The sequence below is a fragment of the Nicotiana tomentosiformis genome, chromosome 7 (assembly GCF_000390325.3).
Source record: "Nicotiana tomentosiformis chromosome 7, ASM39032v3, whole genome shotgun sequence".
Classification (NCBI taxonomy): domain Eukaryota; kingdom Viridiplantae; phylum Streptophyta; class Magnoliopsida; order Solanales; family Solanaceae; genus Nicotiana; species Nicotiana tomentosiformis.
The window spans coordinates 84808000-84823217 of record NC_090818.1 but is presented as its reverse complement, the minus strand read 5'-3'; positions in this window follow the sequence as shown (position 1 = coordinate 84823217).

Below are 15218 nucleotides of genomic sequence, written 5' to 3'. Positions count from 1 at the left end.
TCCCCTATCTTCGAGGGTTCTGCGTTGTCCCGGTTGCGGCCATAATTGATCTTGGTTCGGTCGCTCAATAACTCCCTGAGATGGACGTTCTTCAACATCGTTGCCACCTCCTCGCACAGATGCTGACAGTCCCCAGTTCTGTGATCGTGAGTCCCATGATATTCGCACCATAAGTTGGGATCCCTCTAGGTAGGATCAGATATAATTGGCTTCGAGAATCGTGCTTCTTTGATATTCCTCATCACTGATACCAACTCCATTATGCTGATGTTGAAATTGTAATCTGATAACCTGGGATAAGTGGAATCTCGGGTCCTTGATACCTTTATTTCTTGTAACGATTTGTTGTTCCGGCCTCGGTCAGTTCTTCTTTCGGGAGCGAACCTATCCGCGGACCATAACCCTTTACTGCCATGCATGTCGGCCCTTTCAGAAGGCAAAAATCGGCCTTTAGAAGATCTACAATCTACATCAAAATCAGAATTGACTTGTCCCGGTTCTTGTCTCGGTCCCGTCCTTTATTTGATGTCGGGAATCTAAGGTGATCATCTTCTGTCCTTATCTTCGATTCATAGCGGTTATGGACATCCACCCATGTGGTCGCTTAGAACTTGAGCAGGCTTTCCTTCAACTTTTTGGAGGCGTCGGACCTCTTCGGGTTCACACCCTTAGTGAATGCCTCAGCTGCCCATTCATCTAGTACGACCGGTAGCATCATCCTATCGCTCTAGAATATAATAACAAACTCTTGCGGAAATTCAAACTCACCCTATGCGATCCTGAATATGTCCGCCTTCCTGGCTTTGACCTTTCTGGACCCGACATGGGCCTTTATGAATGAACGAGTATTTCCAAAGAGTCAATCGAAGGCTCAGGTAAAAACGAATACCATGTCAAGGCCCCTTTTGAGAGGGTTTCTCCAAACATTTTCAACAGAACTGACTCAATCTCATGTTGAGCCAAGTCGTTCCCTTTCACTGCCGTTGTATAAATTATGATGTGCTCTTGAGGATCTGAGGTCCCATCGTACTTTGGTATGTCTGACATCTTGAACCGTTTCGAAATCAATTATGGTGTTGTGCTCGTCTTAAACGACAACTGGGTGTACTTCTTCGAATCTGGGCCCTTCAAAACTGGTGGTGTGCCCGAAATCTGGTCCATTCGGGAGTGAAACTCCTTCGCATTCTGATCCATCCACTTGTTCATCTCCCTCATGAATCTCATGAGTTTGATTTTGAAGGGATCATTACCGTTGTCATTGCCGGATACGCTACAGCTTCCCCTGACTCCGTCGAAACCGACCTCACCCCTCAGGGTGTTTTTATCAACTCTTTGAACCGTTTGATTGGCAAGAGCGCCGAGAGGATTTGGTCCTCTTCCGTTTGCATTGTTGGAAGCACCTGATAATGCCTGCTTCAATTTTGTCATGACCTGGTCCTGCCTTGAGAGATGGCCCATGATGGCTTTCTGTTGCTCTCTCAAGATCCTCACCGTTTTCGCAACGTGTTAGTCTCCGCATCATTGGGAGTTGGTTCCCGCACATGTTGGGGATATTGTTCGCCATGGACTGGAGTTGCCACATCCCCCTCGTTGTGGGTGTCACTGATTGAATCCTCATGTTGAGGCAGATTTATATGCGCCTCAACGTTGTATGCGATGTTGACATCGTTAGTTGCCATTTTTGATTTTTTGCTATGAAACAAAGAATCAAATGAGTTAGTAATATATGCAAGGATCAACTCAATTACGCAACTATCTAAACCCCACGGTGGATGCCAAACTATTAACCTGTAAAGCTGTACAATTGAATTTGTTATATGGTTTATAGACAAGCAAACTGATTTGATCCAAAAATGATGAATAAGTAAGACATAGCATTAAAATCAAAGGAAATGGCAGGCCTGACTCCGGGAGCGATGCTTTCGAGGACAAAAATAAGAACAATATGCAAGAACAAGTAAAGTTATCTTATTTAGCTTGAGAATAGAATGTAGCATAAGTTTTGCTAATGATTTCGTCTCCCTACAGTGGTTGTTAAAACTACTATTTATAGTTATACCTAGGAAACAAGATCCTAGGATCAAGCCTCTCTTAAATGATAATACAGGGGGATATTGATGAATATGTAACGGCAGGCCATGAATGCCAAAATTCTCTGCAATGGCTGCCTATTTAATACTTGGGAATATTCTTCGTTAACTGCCATCTGGTGACAAACATTCAGCCTTCTCACGTTGATTAAGCTCCCTTTGGGGCCTATCCGATGTCAACTGTAGCTGTTGTTCCTCGTCTTGGTTGTTACTCGATATGTCTTCCGCCTGTCTCCGGTTCCACGTGTCACGCTGTGATTCGATCATTTAATATAAACTGATTTTGCCCTATACAATTACAACAAAAGTTAAAGGAATATTTGGATCTTTAATAAACAAAATACATTTCTTCTTATTGTGTTTCTTTATATCATGACCGCGGGACTGTGATGGCACCTAACACCGAATGCTAGACACGCCAACACCACATATAATACAAAATAAAGAAAATTAATAAATGTCGAATAATTGGTTAATAACCTAACAAAAACTACCCTAAGATTTGGTGTCACAAGTACATGAGTGTCTAGATCCAGCTAAATACAAGGTTTTCAAAGAAATACAACATTGTCCGAAATATAATGGAAACAATACATTAGAAAAAGAAAAGTGACTCTAGGGCCTGCGAACAGGATGCAGCTCTACCTCGAATCACTGACTGGTATCTGCTGTGTGCCTCCCGAAACTCCGCTGGTACCAACGTCAAAATATGCATAAGAAGTGCACAAGTGTAGTATAAGTACAACCGACCCAATGTACTAAGTAAGTATCGAGCCTAACCCCGATGAAGTAATGACGAGGCTAAGACAAGACACCTACTAAAACTTGTGCTGATATATACATAAAGCAACGAAAATGACAAGTGAAGCATTTAAAAGTAATAACGGGGAGGGGGACATATAAAAGGGAGAAACAACCGGAACAATAAGTATAGAATCACCAATTGGTCTCTTTCCAAAATAAGCAACGAATCACCAAGTTAAACTCACAATCAAAGTACCAAGTAAAAATAATGAAATCATCAAATTGTACGGTATCACCCTTCGTGTTTTTACTCTCATCCTTACTATATAATATAATTAATGCAATGGCACGACATCACTTTTCATGTTTTTGCTCTCTTACTTACATGATATGATAAATGCAATGGCACGACATCATCCTTCGTGCTTTTACTCTCATCCTCACATGATAGTCATAATAAAGCAATCAAGTATACGACATCACCATTCGTGCTTTAATCCTCACATTCACTCAATCAATAATAGTAATATATAAATAAGGCACGATAATACCCTTCATACTTTTCACTCTTCCTCACCAAGCAACAATAATAACCCAAAGTGTCAAGCAAGGTGGGAAGCAAATTTCAACTTCAACCAAGGTGCTAGAATAAGCAAATTCAACTTTCATTATAACTACTACTTCAAAATAAGCAATAAACATGGAAACAAACAATTAAAGAGTAAGAATTTAACTAAGGCATGGAGGAAGGCACAATATATGAAACAACACGGTAAAATAAGATAATTTTCACCCACATGGTTTAACCCATGACAACATATATATACTCGTTAGCTTGCATATATGTCGTCCCAATAGAAACTAAGTCGGGCCGGGTTTAGAAACTACCCACGAATGAAAAAGGTTCAATTTTGATTATTTAAAAAGTCAACAAAAGTCGACGCCGGGCCTACATGGTCGAAATCCTAGATTCGTACCAAAACCTGATTACCAATTCAACCTCGAGCCCGGTTATGTGATTTGTTTCAAAATCTGACCTCGATTCGAGGTCTAATCTCAATTTCACAAAATTCCTAAATTCTACCCAAAACCCCTAATTTCTACCATGGAATTCATAGATTTGATGTTAAAAATTCATGAAAAGTAATGGAGAATTAATAGAAAATGAATTAGAGTTGCTTACTTCAAAAATCGCCTCTAGAGTGTTTGGGATTGAAAAATAGTGTAAAATGAGCTAAGTCTCATTTTCCCCTCTTTTACCAGCTGCAGATGTCGCATATACGAACACTGCAAGTGCGATGTATGCAAATGCGACACACTGATCGCAAATGCAATCAGTGCATTAGACCCACTGTAGTCGCAAATACGACATAGTTATTGCAAATGCGAAATGCCCGCCTTCACAAAGGTGGATAATTGCTTCACATATGCGAAGCTGTCCTAAATGCCTAGTGATCGCAAATGCGAACAATATGTTCGCAAAAATGACCGACCAACATTCACAAAAGTGAACTTTCCGTCGCAAATGTGAGGACACCATGCCCAGCCCCTTTATCGCAAATGCGATCCATTGACGGCAAAAGCGAGCTCGCAAATGCCAGCCAAACCTTGCAACTGTGAGATCTGCAGGCTTGCACCAGCATAGCCTTACACCATGTCACGACCCATAATCCCACCCTCGGGGCCGTGATGGCGCCTATCGTCCACTTGTTAGAAAAGCTAATATTAGTACACAACTAATCATTTTAAAACCAATTAGAAAGCAATTCAATAAGTGTTAAGGTTGTAGAGTCTTAAAAAAAGACAGATATAATAAAGCCAAACGCTGACTAATCAACCCCGGAATCTGGTGTCACAAGTACATGAGCATTCTAACAGTGGTACAACTAATGTTTGAATAAAAGTCAACTGCTTGAAAAAAATAAACAGTAGAACTGTATAGGGAAGGGGACTTCAGGGCTGCGGACGCCGTGCAGCTATACCTCAAGTCTCCTTGATCAGCTAATCCGAGCAAGCCTCCATTAACCACTGCTGGGACTAACTCTAGAATCTGTACAAGAAGGGAAGAAGAGTAGCATGAGTACAACCGACCCCATGTACTCTGTAAGTGATGAGCCTAACCTCGACGAGGTAGTGACGAGGCTATAACAAGGCACTCACTAAAACCTATACGAATATAATAAAATAACAACAAAACTGAGAAACCAAGTATAACATGGAAATTGGAACGGAAATTACATAACAAAGGGCCCCCTGAATAACTGTAAAGATCAATTTCCTCAGTACAACTCGGACACAGAAAATAAAAGCTCAAAATAATCAAATATGTCTTCTTTGTTGCGTCGCACAACCCAATCCAAAATTATATAAACAAATAATGTCTTATCCATTGCGGTGCATATCCCGATCCACAAATATATAAATAACAATGCTTCTCCATTGCGACATGCAACCAGATCCAAAATATAAATATTTAATTACCGTTACAGCGTGCAACCCGATCGCAAACAATGATAACAACATTTGTTGCGGCGTGCAACCCTATCCCAGACAATAATACCAATAACCGTTACTGCGAGCAACCCAATCCCACACAATAATAATATGAATAAACATCTACAATCAACTACGGCGTAATCCAAATGAAATGCAACGAAAGAATTACACAATTAAAGTCATAAAGCGAATAGAAGTAGTTATCTAATAGCATACAAGGTCAAATAGCAAGTATTGACAATTAATAAATTAAGGCATGTATACATTAAAGCAATTAGCATTTAAGGCATGTAACATATAAGGCATGAATTAAACATGTAAACACAAGTAGCAAGTGAGGCATTTTAACAAGTAATAACTTGAATCAAATAGAGGCATGAAATAATTTAAAATAATGAATAAATGTCCCAACCCACATGTCTAACCCGTGACTAAGCATATACACTCGTCACCTTGCATATACGTCGTCCTACACATAAATCAAGTAGCAATTAAATCAATCATGTCCTACTTCTCTCAAGTCAAGGTTAACCATAACACTTACCTCACTCCGCAACCAAATCAATGCTCAACCACGACTTTTTCTTTAGAATTAGCCTCCAAACGATTCAAATCTAGCCAAATGTAGTTCAAATAATTATAAATAAACTTTAGAAGCTACCAACGAGTGAAAAAGATTCGATCTTTAGTGAAATTGGAAAAAGTCAACAAACGTCAACCCCTGGTATGCTTTGCCAAAACCCGAGATTCGGATAAAAACCCGATTACCCATTTACCCCCGAGCCCGGTTATGTGATTTGTTTTGAAATCCAACCTCAATTTGAGGTCTAAATCTCAATTTTACAAAATTCTCAATTTCTACCCAAATCCCTAATTTCTACCATGAAATTCATAGATTAAGGTAAACAATCAATGTGTGTTTATAGAAATACATCAAAACAAGTTATAACTCACTAACCAATGAAGTAGGGATAAAAATCTATACAAAATCGCCTCTAGGCCGAGCTCTTGCTTTCAAAAATTGTATTTTGTGAAATAATCTCAACTTTCAGCCTTAAAAATAGCTAGACGTCAGGTGTTCTTCGCGTTGGCGTAGCACCTGACGCGTTCGCGAAGAGCAGTGGCCAATTGGTCTTCGCGTTCGTGAAGCTCCCATCGCGTTCGCGAAGGCTTCTTCCTAGCCAAGCCTACGCATTCGCGACCCATGGTTTGCGTTCGCGATGAAGAGCCATCAGCCCTCCCCCAGACTAACCCAACAATTGGTGTTCGCGAGTGGCAGGCGGCGTACGCGAAGGTCAATCCCTCCAAGCCTTCATGTTCGCAAGTCTAGCCTTATGTCCGCCTAGAACATCCAGCCCGTGCCCCAAACTTCCCCTTCGCGATCGCGAAGTACTGGACACCAGCAGCAGAAAACCAGCAGTTGCACAAGTCCAAAGATGGTCTGAAACTCACCCGAGCCCCTCGGGCTCCAAAGTGATCATGCACGAAAGTGTAATAATATCATATAAACTTGCTCTCTACCTCAAATCATCAAAATAACATCAAATAACGAGAATCAATCATTAAAACTCAAGATTTAAACTTGAAAGTTTATTTTCAAAATGTTTTCGCGCCGAAATGTGCTCGGGTCACCCCGGACCCCAACCAAGAGTGCGTACAAGTCCAAAAATATCATACAAACCTACCAGAATCATCAAAACACCGATCCGAGGTCGTTTACCAAGAATGTTGACCGTGGTCAACTCAAATGCCATTTTAAGTCAAAAAATCACTTTTTCTTCAAGTATTTACGTAAACCTTTCCCGAAAGAGATACGGACCACGCATGCAAATCAAGAAACATCAAATAAAGCTAATGAAGGTCTCGAAACATGGAAATAAAGGCTATTACTCAAGATGACCTATTAGATCGTCACATTCTCCACTTCTAAAAGAAACATTCATCCTCGAGTGGACATAGAAAATTTCCTGGACTGGTAAAAAGGTGGGGGTATCTACTCCGCATATCGGACTCGGACTCCCACATAACTGCCTCGATCAGCTGACCTCTCCATTGCAATTTCATAGAAGGAAAACTCTTAGATCTCAATTTTCTGTCGAGCTAGAATAGCCATCGGTTTCTACTCATAGGCCAAATTTTCATCAAGCTGAATCGTGCTGAAGTCTAGAACATACAAGTTGTCCTCATGGTACTTCCGAAGCATGGAAACGTAAAATACCGGATGTACCGCTGATATGCTAGGAGGCAATACAAGCCTGTAAGAAACCTTCCCAACTCTCTCTAAGATCTCAAACGGCCCAATAAAAATTTAGTTCAATTTGCCCTTCTTTCCAAATCGCATTACGCATTTCATAGGAGACACTTGAACGAGAACCTTCTCACCCACCATATATGCCATATCTCGAACCTTCCGGTCCGCATAACTCTTCTGTCTGGACTTGGCTATGCGAAGTCACTCCTGAATCACCTTAATCTTCTCCACAGCATCACAGGCCAAATCAATGCCCAACAACCTAGCCTTTCCGGACTCAAACCTACCAATCAGCGAATGACATTTCCTCCCATATAAGGCCTCATACAGCTCCATCTGAATACTCGACTGGTAAATGTTGTTGTAGGCAAACTCTGCAAGAAGTAAGAACTTGTTCAATGAACCTCTGAAATCCATAACACAGGCGCGTAACATGTCCTCCAAGGTCTGAATGGTGCGTTCGGACTGTTCGTCCATCTGAGGATAAAATGTTATACTCAGATCGAACAGCGGGCCCAACTCACGCTGTACGGCTCTCCAAAAATAAGATGTGAACTGCGTGCCTCAGTCAGAAATGATTGAAATGGGCACGCCGTGCAGACGAATAACTTCTGGATGTAAATCTGAGCCAACTGCTCTGGAGAATAGGAAGTCTCCACTAGAATGAAGTGTGTGAACTTAGTCAACCAGTCCACAATAACCCAGACTGCATCATATCTTTTCAAGGTCCATGGCAAGCCTACCACAAAATCCATAATGATGCGCTCCCACTTCCACCCCGATATCTCTAATCTCTGAATCAATCCACCCGATTTCTGATGTTCATACATCACTTGTTTGCAATTCAAACACCGAAATACATAAGCAACAATGTGTTTCTTCATTCTTCGCCACCAATAGTGCTGTTTCAAGTCACAGTACATCTTCATGTCACCTAGGTGAATGGACTAGCGCGAACTGTGAGCCTCCTGAATGATCAACTCTCTCAACCCATCAATATTTGGAACACAAATTCGGCCTTGAAGCCGCATAACACATTCATCACCGATCATAACCTCCTTAGCACCACCCTGCTGCACCGTATCCTTCGACACCATAAAGTGAGGATGGGCTTCGAAACATCCAATCTCACAAACTGATTGGCCAAAGCATAAATATCTATGGCTAGTGGCCTCTCCACTACCGATAAATATACCAACCTGCCCATGCTCTCAGCTTTTCTATTCAATGCATCGGCCACTACACTAGCCTTCCCTAGATAATATAATATGATGGTATTATAGTCTTTCAGCAACTCTAACCATCTCTGCTATCGCAAATTAAGGTCTTTCTGCTTGAACAAGTGCTGGAGTCTCCGATAGTCGGTATAGACCTCACAATGAATGCCGTACAAATAGTGCCTCCAAATCTTCAGTGCGTGAACAATGGCTGCCAACTCTAAGTCATGAACAGGGTAATTCTTTTTGTGAACCTTCAACGGTCAAGACATGTAGGAAATCACCCCACCATCATGTATCAATACCGCGCCAAGCCCAATAGGCGGCACATAACAATACACAGTATAGGATCTCGAACCTGTAGGAAACACCAACACTGGAGCTGTACTCAATGCGGTCTTATGCTTTTGAATGCTCAACTCGCACTCGTCGGAACATCTGAAAAGAGCACCTTTTTGGGTCAACTTGGTCAATGGGGTTGCGATAGATAAAACCTCTCCACGAACCGGCAGTTATAACCCGCCAAACCCAAGAAGCTCTGAATCTCTTTAGCTGAAGTAGGTCTAGGGTAGTTTTGAAGTGCCTCAATCTTCTTAGGATCCACTTTACTTCCCTCGAAAGATACAACATGGCCGAAAAAAGCAACTGAGTACAACCAGAACTCACACTTTGAAAATATGGCATATAACTGACAATCCCTTAGAGTCTGAAGTACAATCCATAGATGCTGCTCATGCTCCTCTCGACTGCGGGAGTAAACCAAAATATCATCAATGAAGACGATCACAAAAGAATCCAAATAGGGCTTTAACACCCGGTTCATCAAATCCATAAATATTGATGGGGCATTAGTCAAGCCGAATGACATCACTAAGAACTCATATTGACCATACCGAGTCCAAAAATCTTTCATAGGGGCATCCGATGCCCTAATCTTTAACTATTGGTAGCCAGATCTCAAGATAATCTTAGAAAACCCCTTGGCACCCTGAAGCTGATCAAATAAGTCATCAATCCTCGGCAACTGATACTTGTTCTTGAAAGTAACTTTGTTCAATGACTGTTAATCTATATACATCTTCATCGTCCGATCCTTCTTCTTCACAAACAACACCGGTGCACCCAAGGCGAGACACTAGGTCTAGTGAATCCCTTGTCAAGCAAATCCTACAACTGCTCCTTCAATTCTTTCAACACAACTGGAGCCATACTGTATGGTGCAGTAGAAATGGGCTGAGTGCCCGAAACCAGATAAATATAAAAGTCGATATCTCTGTTGGGTGGCATCCCTGACAAACCTGTAAGACCACCTCGGGAAACTGGCACACAACTGGTACTGAATCCATAGAAGGAACCTCCGCACTAGGATCAAAGATATAGGACAAATATGCCAGACACCACTTCTCGACCATACGCCGAGACTTTACATAAGAAATGACTCTCCTAGTGGATTGTCCAGGAGTCCCTCTCCACTCCAATCGAGGCAACCTCAGCATCGCTAAGTCACAGTCTTGGTGTGACAGTCCAAAATAGCATGATAAGGTGACAACCAATCCATCCCTAAGATCACGTCAAAATCCACCATATCAAGAAGTAGAAGGTCTACCCTAGTCTCATAGCTCTCGATAGAAACCACACATGTGTGATAAACATGAACTACCACAATAGAATCTCTTCAATGATGGAGACATAAACAGGAGCACTCAAAGAATCATGAGGCATAACCAAATATGAAGTAAAAATAGGATGATACGTATGAATAAGTAGATCTCGGATCGAATAAAACTGAGGCATCTCTATGGGAAACCGGAACAATACCTGTGACAACTGCATCAGATGGCTCTGCCTCAGGTCTTGCTGGGAATGCATAAAAATAGGACTGAGCCCCACTGCCCTGACATCCACCTCTCGGACGGCCTCAAACTTGCTAGCCTCCACCTCTAATATCCAAACCCCCACCTCTAGCTGCATGAGCGGGCGGTGGAGCAACCGGTGCCGGAACCATGGCACGAGAACCTTGCTGAGGTACACTAATCTGAAGTTTGGGATAGTACCTCCTAATATGACCCGTACCTCTACACTCAAAACACTCTCTCGGCTGCTGTGTCTGCTGAAGTTGAGACTGACCCTGACGGCCTGGATAACCATCGTGATAGATCTGAATCAGTGGTGCACTAATGAGAGCTGAAGGTGCACTATAGGCTACTGCTTAGGACGAGGCCCATAAGAACCACGACTGCCTGAAGCACCATGGGATGCCTGGACTGCTGACTGAATCGGCCTAGGAGGATACCCTCTACCAAAAGAACCCCGACCTCTAGATGAGGCACTGCCGAAGCCACCAAAATGACGAGCCCTCTTCTCAGATACCACCTCCATACCCGGATAATGAATCATATCGATCCGCATAGCAATCTCCAAACCGAACATGCAAACAAGTGTAATAACATCCTACAAACTTGATCTCTACCTAAAATCATCAAAATAACATCAAATAATAAGAACTGATCATAAAAACTCAAGATTTTCAACTTTAAAACTCATTTTCACAATTTTCACATAACGCGCCGACATGCGCTCGGGTCACCCCGAACCCTAACAAAAGGTGCGTACAAGTCCAAAATAATTATACGAACCTACCAGAATCATCAAAATACCGATCCGAGGTCGTTTACCAAGAATGCGGACTGTGGTCAATTTTAGCCTCATTTAAGTAAAACAATCACATTTTCTTCAAAATTTATCGTAAAAAGATTTCTGGAAAATGACATAGACCATGCACGCAAATCAGTAAACATCAAATGAAGCTATGGGAGGTCTCTGTACACTGAAACTAAAGCTAGTACTCAAAATGACCTGTCGGATCATTATATTCTCCACCTCTAAAAGAAACGTACGTCCTCGAACGGACAAAGAAAAGTACCCGGACTGGTAAAAACGTGGGGGTATCTACTTCGCATATCGGACTCGGACTCCCACGTAGCCTCCTCAATTGGCTGACCTCTGCATTGCACTTTCATAGAAGGAAAACTCTTGGATTTCAACTTACGAACCTGCTGGTTTAAAATAGCCACCGGCTTGTCCTTATCAAATTCTCATCAAGCTGGACTATGCTGAAGTCCAAAATATGTGATCTGTTCTCATCGTACTTCCGAAGTATGGAGACATGAAATACCGGATGTACCTCTGCTAAGCTAGGAGGCAATGCAAGCCTATAAGAAATATTCCTAACTCTCTCCAAGATCTCAAACAGGCCAATAAACCTCGGGCGCAACTTGCCCTTCTTCCTAAACCGCATCACGCCCTTCATAGGCGACACTCGGAGAAGAACCTACTCACCCACCATGTAAGCCACATCTCGAATCTTCCGGTCCGCATAACTCTTCTGCCTGGACTGAGTTGTGCGAAGTACCTTCTAAATCGTCTTAACCTTCTCCATAGCATCACAGACCAAATTAGCACCCAACAATCTAGCCTTACCAGGTTCAAACAAACCAATCGGCAAACGACATTGCCTCCCGTATAAGGCCTCGTACGGAACTATCTGGATGCTCGACTGATAGTTGTTGTTGTAGGCGAACTCCTGTAGAGGTAAAGACTTCTCATACTAAGCCCCGAATCCATAGTGCAGGCCAGCAATATGTCCTCAAATATCTAAATTGTGAAGTTAGATTGTCCGTCCATCTGAGGATGAAATACTGTACTCAGCTCGACCCGCGTGCCCAACTCACGCTGAACGGCTCTCCAAAAATGCAATGTGAATTGCCTGCGTCGGTCATAAATGATAGAAATGGGCACGCTGTGCAGGAGGATAATCTCTTGGATGTAAATCTGAGCCAACCACTCTGAAGAATAGGAAGCATCACCGGAATGAAGCGTGCAGACTTAGTCAATCGGTCCACAATAACCCAGACTACATCACATTTCCTCAAGGTCTGTGGTAAGCCTACCACAAAATCCATAGTGATGCGCTCCCTCTTCCATTCCGGTATCTCCAATCTCTGAGTCAACCCACCCGATTTCTGATGCTCGTACTTCACCTGTTGACAGTTTAAACACCGAGAGACACAAGAAACATTATCTTTCTTCATTCTCCGCCACCAATAGTGATGTTTCAAGTCACGGTACATCTTCGTGACACCTCGATGAATGGAATAGTGCAAACTGTGAGCCTCCTCAAGGATCAACTCTCTCAACCCATCAACATTTGGAACACAAATACGGCCTTGAAGCCATATAACACCATCATCACCAATCACAACCTCCTTAGCACCACCCCACTGCACCGTATCCTTTAATATCAACAAGTGAGGGTCATCAAACTGGCAGGCCTTGATACGCTCCAACAACGAGGACTGTGTCACAACACAAGCAAGAAGCCGGATAGGCTCCAAAACATCCAACCTCACGAACCGATTGGCCAAAGCCTGAACATACATGGCTAGTGGCCTTTCTGCTACAGGTAAATATGCCAAACTGCCCATACTCTCAGCCTTCCTACTTAATGCATCGACCACTATATCGACCTTTCCCGGATGATATAATATGGTAATATCATAGTCCATCAGTAACTCTAACCATCTCCGCTGTCGCACTTCTATGTGAACATGTGCTGAGACTCCAATGGTCGGTATAAACCTCACATGGAACACTGTATAAATAGTGCCTCCAATTCTTCAGTGCGTGAATAATGGATGCCAACTCTAAATCATGTACATGGTAATTCTTCTCATGAACCTTCAATTGATGAGACGTGTAGGCAATCACCCTACTGTCTTGCATCAACACTTCCCCAAGTCCAATACGCGATGTATCAGAATACACGGTGTAAGATCCCGAACCTGTAGGCAACACCAACACTGGAGCTATAGTCAATGCAGTATTGAGCTTCTGAAAGCTCACCTCACACTCGTTGGACCATCTGAAAGGAGCACCCTTCTAGGTTAATCTAGTCTAAGGAGCCGCGATGGATGAAAAGCCCTCCATGAAACGGCGATAATAACCCGCCAAACCCAAGAAGCTCCGAATCTTTGTAGCTAAAGTAGGCCTAGTCCAGTTCTGAACTTCCTCAATCTTCTTCGGATCCACTTTAATTCCCTCTTTGGACACTATGTGACCCAATAATGCCATTGAATCAAGCCAAAACTCGCACTTGGAGAATTTAGCATATAATCTTTTCCCTCAAAGTCTGGAGCATGATCCTCAAGTGCTGCTCATGATCCTCCCGGCAGCGAGAGTACACCAATATGTCATTAATGAATAGGATGATGAAAGAATCAAGATACAGTTAAAACTCGCTTTTCATCAAGTGCATAAAGGCTGCTGGGGCATTTGTCAGCCAAAGGACATCACCAGAAACTCATAATGACTATACTAGGTCCTAAAAGCCATCATCAGAATGTCTGAAGCCCAGATCTTCAACTGATGATATCTTAATCTCAAGTCATTCTTCGAGAACACCTTAGCACTCTAAAGCTGGTCAAATAAATCATCAATACGCGGTAGTGGGTACTTATTCTTGACTGTAACCTTGTTCAGCTGCTTTTAGTTAATGCACATCCTCATAGATCTATCTTTCTTCATCATAAATAGAATTGTAGAACCCAAAGGTAAAACACTCTGTCTGATAAAACCCTTATTAAGAACCTCCAGAAGTTTTTCCTTCAATTCCTTTAATTCCACTGGTGCCATGCGATATGGTAGAATAGAGATGGGCTAAGTGTCCAGCACCAAGTCAGTACCAAAATCAATATCTTTATCGCGGGGCATGCCTGGTAGGCTTGCTAAGAACATATCTGCAAAGTCTCTCTCTACCAAAACTTACTCAACGATAGGACTATGAACACTAACATCCCTCACGAAGGTTAAATATGCCCATCACCCCATCTCAACCATCTGTTGTGTCTTCAGAAAGATACCACCCGGTTGGGGACATAACCCAATGAACCTCTCCACTCCAGCCTCGGCAATCCTAGTATCACCAATGTTACGGTCTTAGCGTGGTAATCCAGAATAGCGTGGTATGGTGACAACCAGTCCATGCCCAAAATCACGTCAAAGTACACCATACTTAGTAATAGAAGGTCTACCCTATTCTCATAATCCACGATAGATTCCACACATGAGCGATAGACACGATCTACCATAATAGAATCTCCCATAAGCGTACATACATAAACAAGGGCACCCAAACAATCACGATAGATGTCCAGATTTGAGGCAAAAATGGATGACACATATGAATAAGTGGAACCCGGATCAAAGAAAACTAAGGAATCTCTATGGAAAATTGGAGCAATATCTATGATGACCGCATCAGATGACTCTGCCTGAGGTCTAGATGGAAACGCATAGAAATGGGGCTGAACCCCACCAATCTAACCTCCACCTCTCGGACGACCTCTACCTGGCTGGCATCTA